Source organism: Triticum dicoccoides, chromosome 2B, assembly GCF_002162155.2.
Source record: "Triticum dicoccoides isolate Atlit2015 ecotype Zavitan chromosome 2B, WEW_v2.0, whole genome shotgun sequence".
Classification (NCBI taxonomy): Eukaryota; Viridiplantae; Streptophyta; class Magnoliopsida; order Poales; family Poaceae; genus Triticum; species Triticum dicoccoides.
This window is the reverse complement of record NC_041383.1, coordinates 326,182,911-326,194,666: the sequence shown is the minus strand read 5'-3', so window position 1 is coordinate 326,194,666 and position 11,756 is coordinate 326,182,911.

The window sequence follows — 11,756 nt, the reverse complement described above, 5'->3', positions numbered from 1 at the left end:
GCTGTAGCACTGGGCTAGCAGGACTCCGGTGAACCGGGCTGTAGCGGGCTAACAGGACTCCGGTATTCATCGCGTGACATTTCCCCGAAGGGACAGACACAGGAACGAAGAAGGACACATGCCGGCCAGCCTAAGTGTTCCGGAGCAGTAGCAAGCTACCATGGCTCGGTGGAAACACTAGGAGACATTTCCCGGTAAGAGAGGCTACTGAAGATAAACAACTAGATAGTCAGATCCCACACATACCAAGCATTTCAATAACATACACACAATATGCTCGATATGTGCAATACAACATGGCATCACAAAATGACTCTACGACTCAAATAGTTTATTCAATAGGCTCCAAGGAGCGAGACAATACAAACATGGGTCTCATGACCCAACAATCAGAGCATACAAGTCAAAGCACAAGCGGAAGCTATCATGTCTGAGTACAGACAACTATAAATGAAAAAGGCTGAGAAGCCTGACTATCTACCAGATACTGCCAAGGGCACAATATATTAGCTGAGGTAACAAGCTAAACGTCGAAGTCCACGTGGAACTACTAGCGAGACCGAAGTCTCTCTGCAAAAACATAAAATAGGCAAACGTGAGTACAAATGTACCCAGCAAGACTTACATCAGAGCTAACTACATATGCATCATTATCAACAAAGGGGATGGTGGAGCTTAACTGCAGCAAGCCAACTTTGACTCAGTGGCTATCCTGAACTACGACTGCAAGTAACTCTTCTGAGGTGGCGCACACGAGTCCACATATTCACCATATCAATACACCACTATGGATCCGCCCCCGTCTCCCTACGAGAACGCCATCCATAGCACTCACGCTTATCTTGCGTATTTTAGAGTATCCACTTTCACTTGTCTATGAACTGATATAAGCAACCCAGAAGTCCTTTTCCGCGGACACGGCTATTCGAATAGTTGATGTTAACCCTGCAGGGGTGTACTTCTTCATACATGTTTCCACCACTTAGCGTCTGCACACGACATGTGCTCGGCAGACTTCAAGCGAAAGCCGACGTGGGTGTAGACCACGACCTACCTAAACACTCAAGTCTCTAGTCCAGGTTTATCGCCTATTCGGGTTCCATCCATGAGGAGATCCGGCCGGAGTTTCGCTCACAGCCCCAAACGATGTGAACAGGGTTCCCGAGATACCAAACGGGAATCCGGTACACCGTGCCACGTACCTACCGCATCACAGCCCACCCCTACGGTCAGCGCTGTCCACGGCCTCCAGTAAGCTACAAACACCAGAAACTACTTGCAACTCCTGGACAGAGGACTAGGGTGAATAAGAAGTCGAGCGGGGTCATATTTCAGGGCCCAATGTATGGTAGTAGCTGAATCATGGATCACAAACACAGAACTCAGTTCCTGAGGACGACTGCAATGAGACAACCCACCATGTACTCCTACATGGCCTCTCACCGCTACCTTTACCAAATCGTGTTCACACACTTCGCTCACACACAGTAGGACATGTTCACACGCCTCTGATTCATCCCCGATGAATCAGACCTGACTCAACTCTAAGCAATAGCAGGCATGACAACAAGCATGAATGAGTAGGCACATCAGGGCTCAAACAACTCCTACTCATGCTAGTGGGTTTCATCTATTTACTGTGGCAATGACAGGTCATGCAAAGGATAAAGGGGTTCAGCTACCGCAGCAAGTAACAAAATGTCGTTGTTGTCCTAATGCAGTAAAAGAGAGCAGGAGCGAGAGAGTGGGATTTTATCGAAATGAACAAGGGGGTTTTGCTTGCCTGGCACTTCTGAAGATAATATAGCTCTTCATCAGTGTCAACGATCACATCATCGATATCACGTCTATCGAGAGGGGACAATACCGGCAACACAGAAGGGAACACAATCAATGCAATGCACAATATGATGCATGATCATGACATGGCAAAATGAATGTGTTTTGGGCTAATGCAACTAGCAACAGATTAAATGAAGTTGGTTTGAATACAAGATTCAAATTCAAACTCCATATGTGATTATTCAAATGCCATTTAATTGATTTATGCTAAACAGCAGCTATAAGTTGTTCTAACATGCATGAAAATGGTACAGATGGATTCCTTGAATTTTTCTGATAATTTTTCATATATAATTTATTTAATTTGGAGTTACGGTTGAATTTCTATGAATTTTAGAAGTTTATACAATTTTCTGGAATTTTCAGAATTAAATTAAATCCAGAAAACATTACTGCGTCAGCATGACGTTGGCATGACGTCAGCAGGGTCAACTGGGCGCCCCAGGTCAAACCTGACGTGTGGGGGCCACACGTCAGTGACACAGGAGCTAATCCCGGTCAAACCCAGCGCTGACTGGGGTTTGACTAGGGGTGGGGCCCACTGTCAGTGGCCTAGGGGGTTGGTTAGTGCGTCATTAGTGGCTAATGACAGCGCCACGTCACTGGCCACCGGAGTTCGACCGGCGGCGACCCGAAACGCGGCGGAAGTTCACCGGGGTTGCGCTACGGGCGGCGGCTGGACGCGCGAAGGGCACCAGAAGGTAGCCCGTGCCCGTGCGCATCTAGGGGGGCCAACGGGAGGTGCGGGGGTGGCCGGGGTTCGCCGGAACAGAGCTCGCAGCGGCGCCGGAGTTCGGTGAGTGCGGGGTTGGCGCTGTGGTGCATGGGAGGGCGAGTTAGGATATGCGTTAGGCTCCTGGTGGCTTCCTGAGTGCGGTGACACGCTCCGAAACGAGCTCAAGCGGCTGCAGTGACGGCGGTGACGAGGTCAGCGGCGGCCGGAGTTCGGCCGCGGCGGAGCTATGGCCTAGAGCTCGCAAACGCGAGGGGAGAGAGAGGGGTTCTGCACGGAGGCTCACCGCGGAGCTGTAGGGAGGGTTAGTGGGCTCGGGGGCGCGCCGGAGTGGCCGAATTGACGGAGAAGATCCTCGGCGGCCGGCGATGGAAACGGCGATGGTGGCGGCGTTACAGGGCTTCCGGAGGGCCGTGGGTCGGTGGGGAGGAAGGAGGGGGTCGAGGCGGAGCCTTTGAGCGCATCGGCGAGGCTAGGGGTGGCCGGTGGCCACGAGGGAGCTCGTCGGCGGCGGCGGGTGTGTTCGGTGGCTGCGCGCGAGAGAGCCAGAGGAGGAGAGGAGCTCGGGGAGAGAGTGAGAGGCCTGGGGGGGGTGCGTGGCGTCGCGGACGGGGTCCAGGGCAACGAGAGGAAGCAGGAGGTGGCCAGGGGGAAGCAGGAGGTGGCCGAGGCAGCGTCGGCGCGCGCCACGCCTCGCCTCTGTTCGTCCTCCTGGCAGAGGAGGAAGAGGACAAGGGGGAGGAGGTGGGCTGGGCCGGCTGGGCCGGTCCTGTTGGGCCACCGGGTGGGCTTCACAGGTAAAATCCTTCTCTCTTTTATTTCTGTTTTATATTTCTGTTTTCTATTTTGTTCTGTTTTGTTTTGGTTTAGTAAAAATACTAAACCATTTTATAAAATCCTGAAAATAATTATGTGGCTAGAACTAAAATATACCAAACCACATAAAATGTTCCAGAATTATTGGACATATATTAATTATATATAAAATATAAATCCAATGCAAATAGTTATTGAATTAATTCAAATGGCCAAAACAAATATTTCTGTGACTCCAAAAATATTGGTTTGAATTTTACCTCTTACCAATATTTCTATAGAATAACAGGAACATTTTCTTGGATTCATTTGAGAAGAATTAAATGTTGGTTATTTTTAGAGGGTTTCTGAGGCTTTGAAAATCCCTCAATTCAAATTTCATTTGAATTAAAACATGATGCTCACATGAGCTAGCCTAGAGCACTACCAGCAGCTAGGGATGTGACACTAAATTTGGTAAAAGTTGGATTGGAGAGGTCAAGACTTTAAATAGCATTGAACCCACTATCTTGGATTTCAAGGAATTTAATTATTATAATTGTTCTTTAGTAGATTGTATTTCCTTGTTGCAATCCGTGTTGTATTCTCCTCATGCTTATAGTCAAAATAAAGCTTTTACCAAACATATTGTTGATGCCTTGATGCAATCCTATGATGAAAAACTTAATTTGGAAGTTTATATACCTAGAAAACTTTATGATGAGTGGGAACCTACTATAAAGATTAAAATTAAAGATCATGAGTGTTATGCTTTATGTGATTTGGGTGCTAGTGTTTCCACGATTCCGAAAACTTTATGTGATATTCTAGGTTTCCATGATCTTGATGATTGCTCTTTAAATTTGCACCTTGCGGATTCTACCATTAAGAAACCTACGGAAAGGATCAATGATGTTCTTATTGTTGCAAATAGGAATTATGTGCCCGTAGATTTTATCTTTCTTGATATAAATTGTAATCTTTCATGTCCTATTATTCTTGGCAGACCTTTCCTTAGAACGATTGGTGCAATTATTGATATGAAGGAAGTGAATATTAGATTCCAATTTCCATTAAGGAAAGGCATGGAGCACTTCCCAAGAAAGAAAATTAAATTACCTTATGAATCTATCATGCGAGCTACTTATGAATTGAGTGCCCAAGATGGCACTACTTAGATCTATCCTCGCTTTTATGCCTAGATAGGGGCGTTAAACGATAGCCCTTGTTGGGAGGCAACCCAATTTTATCTTTGTTTTTTGTTTTTACTTCTGTTTAGTAATACATTTTTCATCTACCTTGTGTTTAGATATGTTTTTATGTTCTAATTAGTGTTTGTGCCAAGTAGAACCTATAGGATATGGTGATAGTTAATTTGATTCTGCTGAAAAACAGAAACTTTGCGCGCACAAAAATAATTTTAGTAATTCACAGAAACGTGATTTTGCATTGATTCTTTTTGCTGTAGATCAACAGACAAATTTGGAAGGACTTCCTATTTTGGTAGGACTTTTAGAGTTCTAGAAGTGTTTGAGAGTTACAGATTTCTCCAGACTGTTCTGTTTTTGACAGATTCTGTTTTTCGTGTGTTGTTTGCTTATTTTGATGCATCTATGGCTAGTATTAAGTAGTATGAACCATAGCTAAGTTGTAATACAGTAGGTTTAACACCAATATAAATAAAGAATGATTTCATTACAGTACCTTATGTGGTGGTTTTTCTTTCTTGCACTAACGGAGCTTATGAGATTTCCAGTTGAGTTTTGTGTTGTGAAGTTTTCAAGTTTTGGGTAAAGATTTGATGTACTTTGAAATAAGGAGTGGCAAGAGCCTAACATTGGGGATGACCATGGCACCCCAAGATATTCAAGGATAACCAAAAGCCTAAGCTTGGGGATGCCCCGGAAGGCATCCCCTCTTTCGTCTTCATCTATCGGTAACTTTACTTGGAGTTATATTTTTATTCGCCACATGATATGTGTTTTGCTTGGAGTGTCTTGTATGATATTAGTCTTTGCATTTTAGTTTACCACAATCATACTTTCTGTACACACCTTTTGGGAGAAGCCCACTTGATTAGAATTTATTAGAATACTCTATGTGCTTTACTTATATCTTTTAAGCTAGATAGTTTTTGCTCTGGTACTTCACTTAAATATTTTAGAGCATGGCGGTGGCTTAATTTTGAAGAAATTGTTGATATCTCATGCTTCACTTATATTATTTTGAGAGTCTTTTAGAACAGCATGGTATTTTCTATGGTTATAAAATCGGTCCTAGAATGATGGGCATCCAAGTTGCGTATAACAAAAACTATCATAGGAAGTGAATTGGATGCTATGCTCAATTTAATACTTGATAATTGTTTTGAGATATGGAGGTAATGATATTAGAGTCATGCTAGTGGGGTGATTATGAATTTAAAGAATGCGTGTGTTGAAGTTGGCAAGTCCCGTAGCATGCTCGTATGGTAACCGTTGTGTAACAAATTTGAAACATGAGGTGTTCTTAGATTGTGCATCCTTATGAGTGGCGGTCGGGGATGAGCGATGGTCTTTTCCTACCAATCTATCCCCCTAGGAGCATGCGCGTAGTGCTTGGTTTTTGATGACTTGTAGATTTTTGCAATAAGTATATGAGTTCTTTATGACTAATGTTGAGTCCATGGATTATACGCACTCTCACCCTTCCATCATTGCTAGCCTCTTCGGTACCGTGCATTGCCCTTTCTCACCTTGAGAGTTGGTGCAAACTTCGCGGGTGCATCCAAAACCCGTGATACGATACGCTCTATCACACATAAACCTCCTTATATCTTCCTCAAAATAGCCACCATACCTACCTATTATGGCATTTCCATAGCCATTCGGAGATATATTGCCATGCAACTTTCCACCATACCGTTCATCATCATGACACGCATTATCATTGTCATATTTCCTTGCATGATCATGTAGTTGACATCGTATTTGTGGCAAAGCCACCATGCATAATTTTTCATACATGTCACTCTTGATTCATTGCCCATCCCGGTACACCACCGGAGGCATTCATATAGAGTCATATCTTGTTCTAGTTTTGAGTTGTAACTCATGAGTAGTAAATAAATAGAAGTGTGATGATCATCATTATTAGAGCATTGTCCCAAAAAAGAAAGGCAAAAAAGAAAGGCCCAAAAAAAAGGAGGGGCAATGTTACTATCCTTTTCCACACTTGTGCTTCAAAGTAGCTCCATGTTCTTCATATAGATAGTTTCATATGTTGTCACTTTCATATACTAGTGGGAATTTTTCATTATAGAACTTGGCTTGTATATTCCTACGATGGGCTTCCTCAAATGCCCTAGGTCTTCATGAGCAAGCAAGTTGGATGCACACCCACTAGTTTCTTTTGTTGAGCTTTCATACATTTATATCTCTAGTGCATCTGTTGCATGGCAATCCCTACTCCTCATGTTGACATCAATTGATGGGCATCTCCATAGCCCGTTGATTATCCTCGTTAACATGAGACTTTCTTCCTTTTTGTCTTCTCCATGCAGCCTCCATCATCATATTCTATTCCACCCATAGTGCTATATCCATAGCTCACGCTCATGTATTGCGTGAAAGTTGAAAAAAGTTTGAGATTACTAAAGTATGAAACAATTGCTTGGCTTGTCATCGGGGGTGTGCAAGATGAGAGCATTCTTGTGTGACGAAAATGGAAGCATGACCAAACTATATGATTTTGTAGGGATGAACTTTCTTTAGCCATGTTATTTTGAGAAGACATGATTGCTTTGATTAGTATGCTTGAAGTATTACTATTTCTTATGTCAATATGAAATTTTATTCTGAATCATTTGGATCTGAACATTCATACCACAATAAAGAAAATTACATTGAGAATTATGCTAGGTAGCATTCCACATCAAAAATTCTATTTTTATCATGTACCTACTCGAGGACGAGCAGGAATTAAGCTTGGGGATGCTTGATACGTCTCCAACGTATCTATAATTTTTGATTGTTCCATGCTATTATATTACCCTTTTTGGATGTTTATGGGCTTTACTTTACACTTTTATATCATTTTTGGGACTAACCTACTAACCGGAGGCCCAGCCCGAATTGCTGTTTTTTTGTCTATTTCAGTGTTTCAAAGAAAAGGAATATCAAACGGAGTCCAAACGGAATGAAACTTTCGGGAGCGATCTTTTTGGAACAAACATGATCCAGGGGACTTGGAGTGGACGTCTAGCAACAGAGCAGGCGGCCACGAGGGTGGCCGGCGCGCCCCCGACCCTCGTGGGCCCCTCGAGCGTCCACCGACCTACTTCTTCCTCCTATATATACCCATGTACCCTGAAACCATCAAGGAGCACCATGAAAAACTATTTCCACCGCTGTAACCTTCTCTATCCGCAAGATCTGATCTTGGAGCCTTCGTCGGCGCTCCGCCGGAGGGGGAATCGACCACGGAGGGCCTCTACATCATCTTCAAGGCCCTTCCGATGAGTTGTGGGTAGTTTACCATAGACCTTCGGGTCCATAGTTATTAGCTAGATGGCTTCTTCTCTCTCTTTGAATCTCGATACAAAGTTCTCCTCGATCTTCTTGGAGATCTATTGGATGTAACTCTTTTTGCGGTGTGTTTGTCGAGATCCGATGAATTGTGGTTTTATGATCAAGTTTATCTATGAGAAATATTTGAATCTCCTCTGAATTCTTTTATGTGTGATTAAGTTATCTTTGCAAGTCTCTTTGAATTATCAGTTTAATTTGGCCTACTAGATTGATTTTTCTTGCAATGGGAGAAGTGCTTAGCTTTGGGTTCAATCTTGCGGTGTCCTTTCCTAGTGACAGCAGGAGCTGCAAGGCACGTATTGTATTGTTGCCATCGAGGATAAAAAGATGGGATTTATATCATATTGCATGAGTTTATCCCTCTACATCATGTCATCTTTCTTAATGCCTTACTCTGTTCTTTATGCACTTAATACACTAGATGCATGTTGGATAGCGGTCGATGTGTGGAGTAATAGTAGTAGATGCAGGCAGGAGTCGGTCTACTTGTCACAGACGTGATGCCTATATAGATGATCATGCCTAGATAATCTCATAATTATTCGCTTTTCTATCAATTGCTCGACAGTAATTTGTACACCCACCGTAATACTTATGCTATCTTGAGAGAAGCCAGTAGTGAAACCTATCGCCCCCGGGTCTATCTTTTATCATATAAGCTTTCAGTCTACTATTATTTGCATCTTTACTTTTCCTATGTATATCATAAAAATACCAAAAATATTTATCTTATCTTATTATCTCTATCAGATCTCACTTTCGCAAGTGGCCGTGAAGGGATTGACAACCCCTTTATTGCGTTGGTTGCAAGGTTCTTGTTTGTTTGTGTAGGTGCGTGGGACTTCTGAGGAGCCTCCTACTGGATTGATACCTTGGTTCTCGAAAACTGAGGGAAATACTTACGCTACTATTGCTGCATCACCCTTTCCTCTTCAAGGAAAACCAATGCAAGCTCAAGACGTAGCAATAACACACTTGACCTTCTCGAACACAACATTTTGAGCTTCGCAAAACATAAATTAAAGCCAAACTTTTGACCTACAGAGCGTGTATAATTTTCTCCACTTTTGCAAGAATAAGCGCTGAATCGCCCCGTTAGTTTGACTTGAACTTCTGCTGCACATGAATAAGCTGTTGAAAATATACAACTTTCCTGCTCCGTTATTTAAATTTGAACTTCTAGTTTTTTAAGAAACGGGATTTTTTTAAACTTTTTTACTTGTTCCTTTTATTCTAATTTGAACTTCTAGTTTTTTATAACGGGGATTTTTTTCATAAATTCTTTTGAAATGTTCCTCTTTTTAATTTGGACTTCTCCGTTTTTTTACAAACGATAAAAATCCATTTTTATAATGGGTTTTGTAGTACTTTTTTATTTGAACTTATTGCTCAGTTTTTTACAAGGTGAACCTCTCTCTTAAGAATTTTTGAACTTCCCCTGACAGAGCACTTGAACTTCTTTCAACAAACCTCTTAAGCTTTTATTTCTCTATACTTTTATTCTCACCTGAAATGCATTCCTTGCAGTACTTGAATTTCTCGTTGTTTTCACTAAATTTGGGAGAATTCTGTGATGGCTCTTTTTGAACTTTTGTGGCGGTTCTTTTTGAACTTCACTCTGCTTTTGACGTGTTTTTTGTGCCCGTAACTCCCAAAACACTTACCGAAATTAAGTGAATGATATACTAATGGAAAGCTGTTGAAAACACACAACTTTCCTATGTTAATCAGTTTTTCATACTCGCGATGGTTCAAAAGAATTTTTTGAATATATAAAAACATGTTTTAAATGGTATACATGAAAATTTTAAACCGTTCATCGAAATGTAGCACATAATATATCGTTCAAAAGCTTACGAATAGCAGCAAGTTTTCCATGTAGACGGGTGTTACAAATTCATTGTCGTTTGAGAGTAGTTTTTAAAATGGCAAAACAACATCGTTATTTGCCTTTTTTCAACATGTAAATGAACGACGAACGTCTCGCACATGAATTTTGAACTATGCTAGGAGGAGCGCGTGAACTTCTTGCAGCAAACCTTTTAAGTTTTTTGTTTTCTATTCTTATATTCTTATCTGACACACATTCCGTGTAGTAGTTGAACTTCCCGTCGTTTTCACCTTGAACTTCTGTCACGCATTTTTGTTCAACATCTCTCACAAGAATTTTTGAACTTTCTCGGGCCGAGCACTTGAACTACTAGCAACAAAAAATTTAGCCTTTGCTTTTCCCTTCTTTTTTTCATACAATGCACACTATGTAGTACGCGAACTTCTGGCAGTTATCAATCTGAACTTCTCTCGGTTACTCGAAAATATCTGAGTTTTTATAAATATTGAACCGCACTGCTACCTCCTTCCATATATATAGGGCCTAATACATTGAGGTTGCCTTTGACTCTTGATAAGATTATATAATATATAAGAATTATAATGTGAAAATTATATTATTACAAGCTCTTCCACATACAAATTTGATGGTGTGCTTTGTGTAACATGTGATCAAAGTTAGTCTCAAAAAACGCGTTAGGCCCTATATACATGGAAGGAGGGAGTACCTTTTTTATTTGAACTTCATTGTGTATTTTTAGAAATTTCAAAATTGGAGGTTTTTTAGAAACATCGAACTTCTTTGTTATTTGAAATGGAACTTATTGGTTTTATTCTTTAGTAACTAGAAAAATCCGATTTTTCAAACAAACATCGAATCGCTCACTTTTTAAAATTTGAATATTCGGATATTTAAAAAAAGAAGGAAATCCATGAACTTTTTAAAGTGCTCGATTTTTTTAATTTGACTTTCTTGGTTTTGGAATAAACATTTTTTGAACTTCTATGTTATTTAAATTTGAACTTCTCTAATTTTTTAGTAAAATATAGAAACACAATTTTTTATAAACTTTTCAAAGTGCTCGATTTTTTTATTTTTGAGCTTCCTGGTTTATTCTATTGTAACGAGGAAACTCACAGGGTTGTAATAAACATCAAACCACTCCGTTATTTAATTTGAACTTCTATTTTTCTAGGAACCGGGAAAATTTGTTATTTAGTTTTTCCGAACTGGTTAGTTATTTTAATTTTAACTTCTTTGTTTTTCTCAATAACAATGGAAAAAATGTTTCTTATAAACATTGAACCGTTCTGCTTTTTTATGTGAACTTCTAGGTTTCTTTGAAATGGGAATAATCTGATTATTTTAAAAAGAATATCGAACCGCTTTGTTATTTTAACTTGAGCTTCTAGATTTTTTTAAACATGAAAACCAAATTATTTTAGCACTTGACCCCCCTTTTTTGTCACTAGCAAAGTGTTCATGTAGATACTATTGTCTCGTAGGTATTAACACAAGCAGCTTGTGTACTGTGAAGGACATCCATGCACAAGGCACTCGAATCAGAATAGTAATAAAATAATTTGGATGCAAATCATGTGAAAAAAATAAATTGTTGATAGATAAGGTCATGCGTCCATTTACCCACAATGAAATAGTACTAATGAGTATAAAGTAATTTCACAAATCTGTACCATAGCATGGATCTCCCATGGATATGTTCAGTGGTAGTACTCAGTGAAGAATGCATAACAAAAACTGTAAAAGAGATCAACAGTGGTTAAGCGATAAAGATGCAAGCTTTTTCCATGATTGCACTGCACATGTTCAGAGATTTTTCACCAGCAGTGTGCTGCTGTTGAACCTTTGGCATTCCTTATAGAAATGAGCTTGAACCCCTGGAAACTTGTGAGATATGAACGCATCTCTTGAAATCCATCGACTGGTTAAGAACAATTCCTGGGATCCTCCCACATCGTGCATAAAA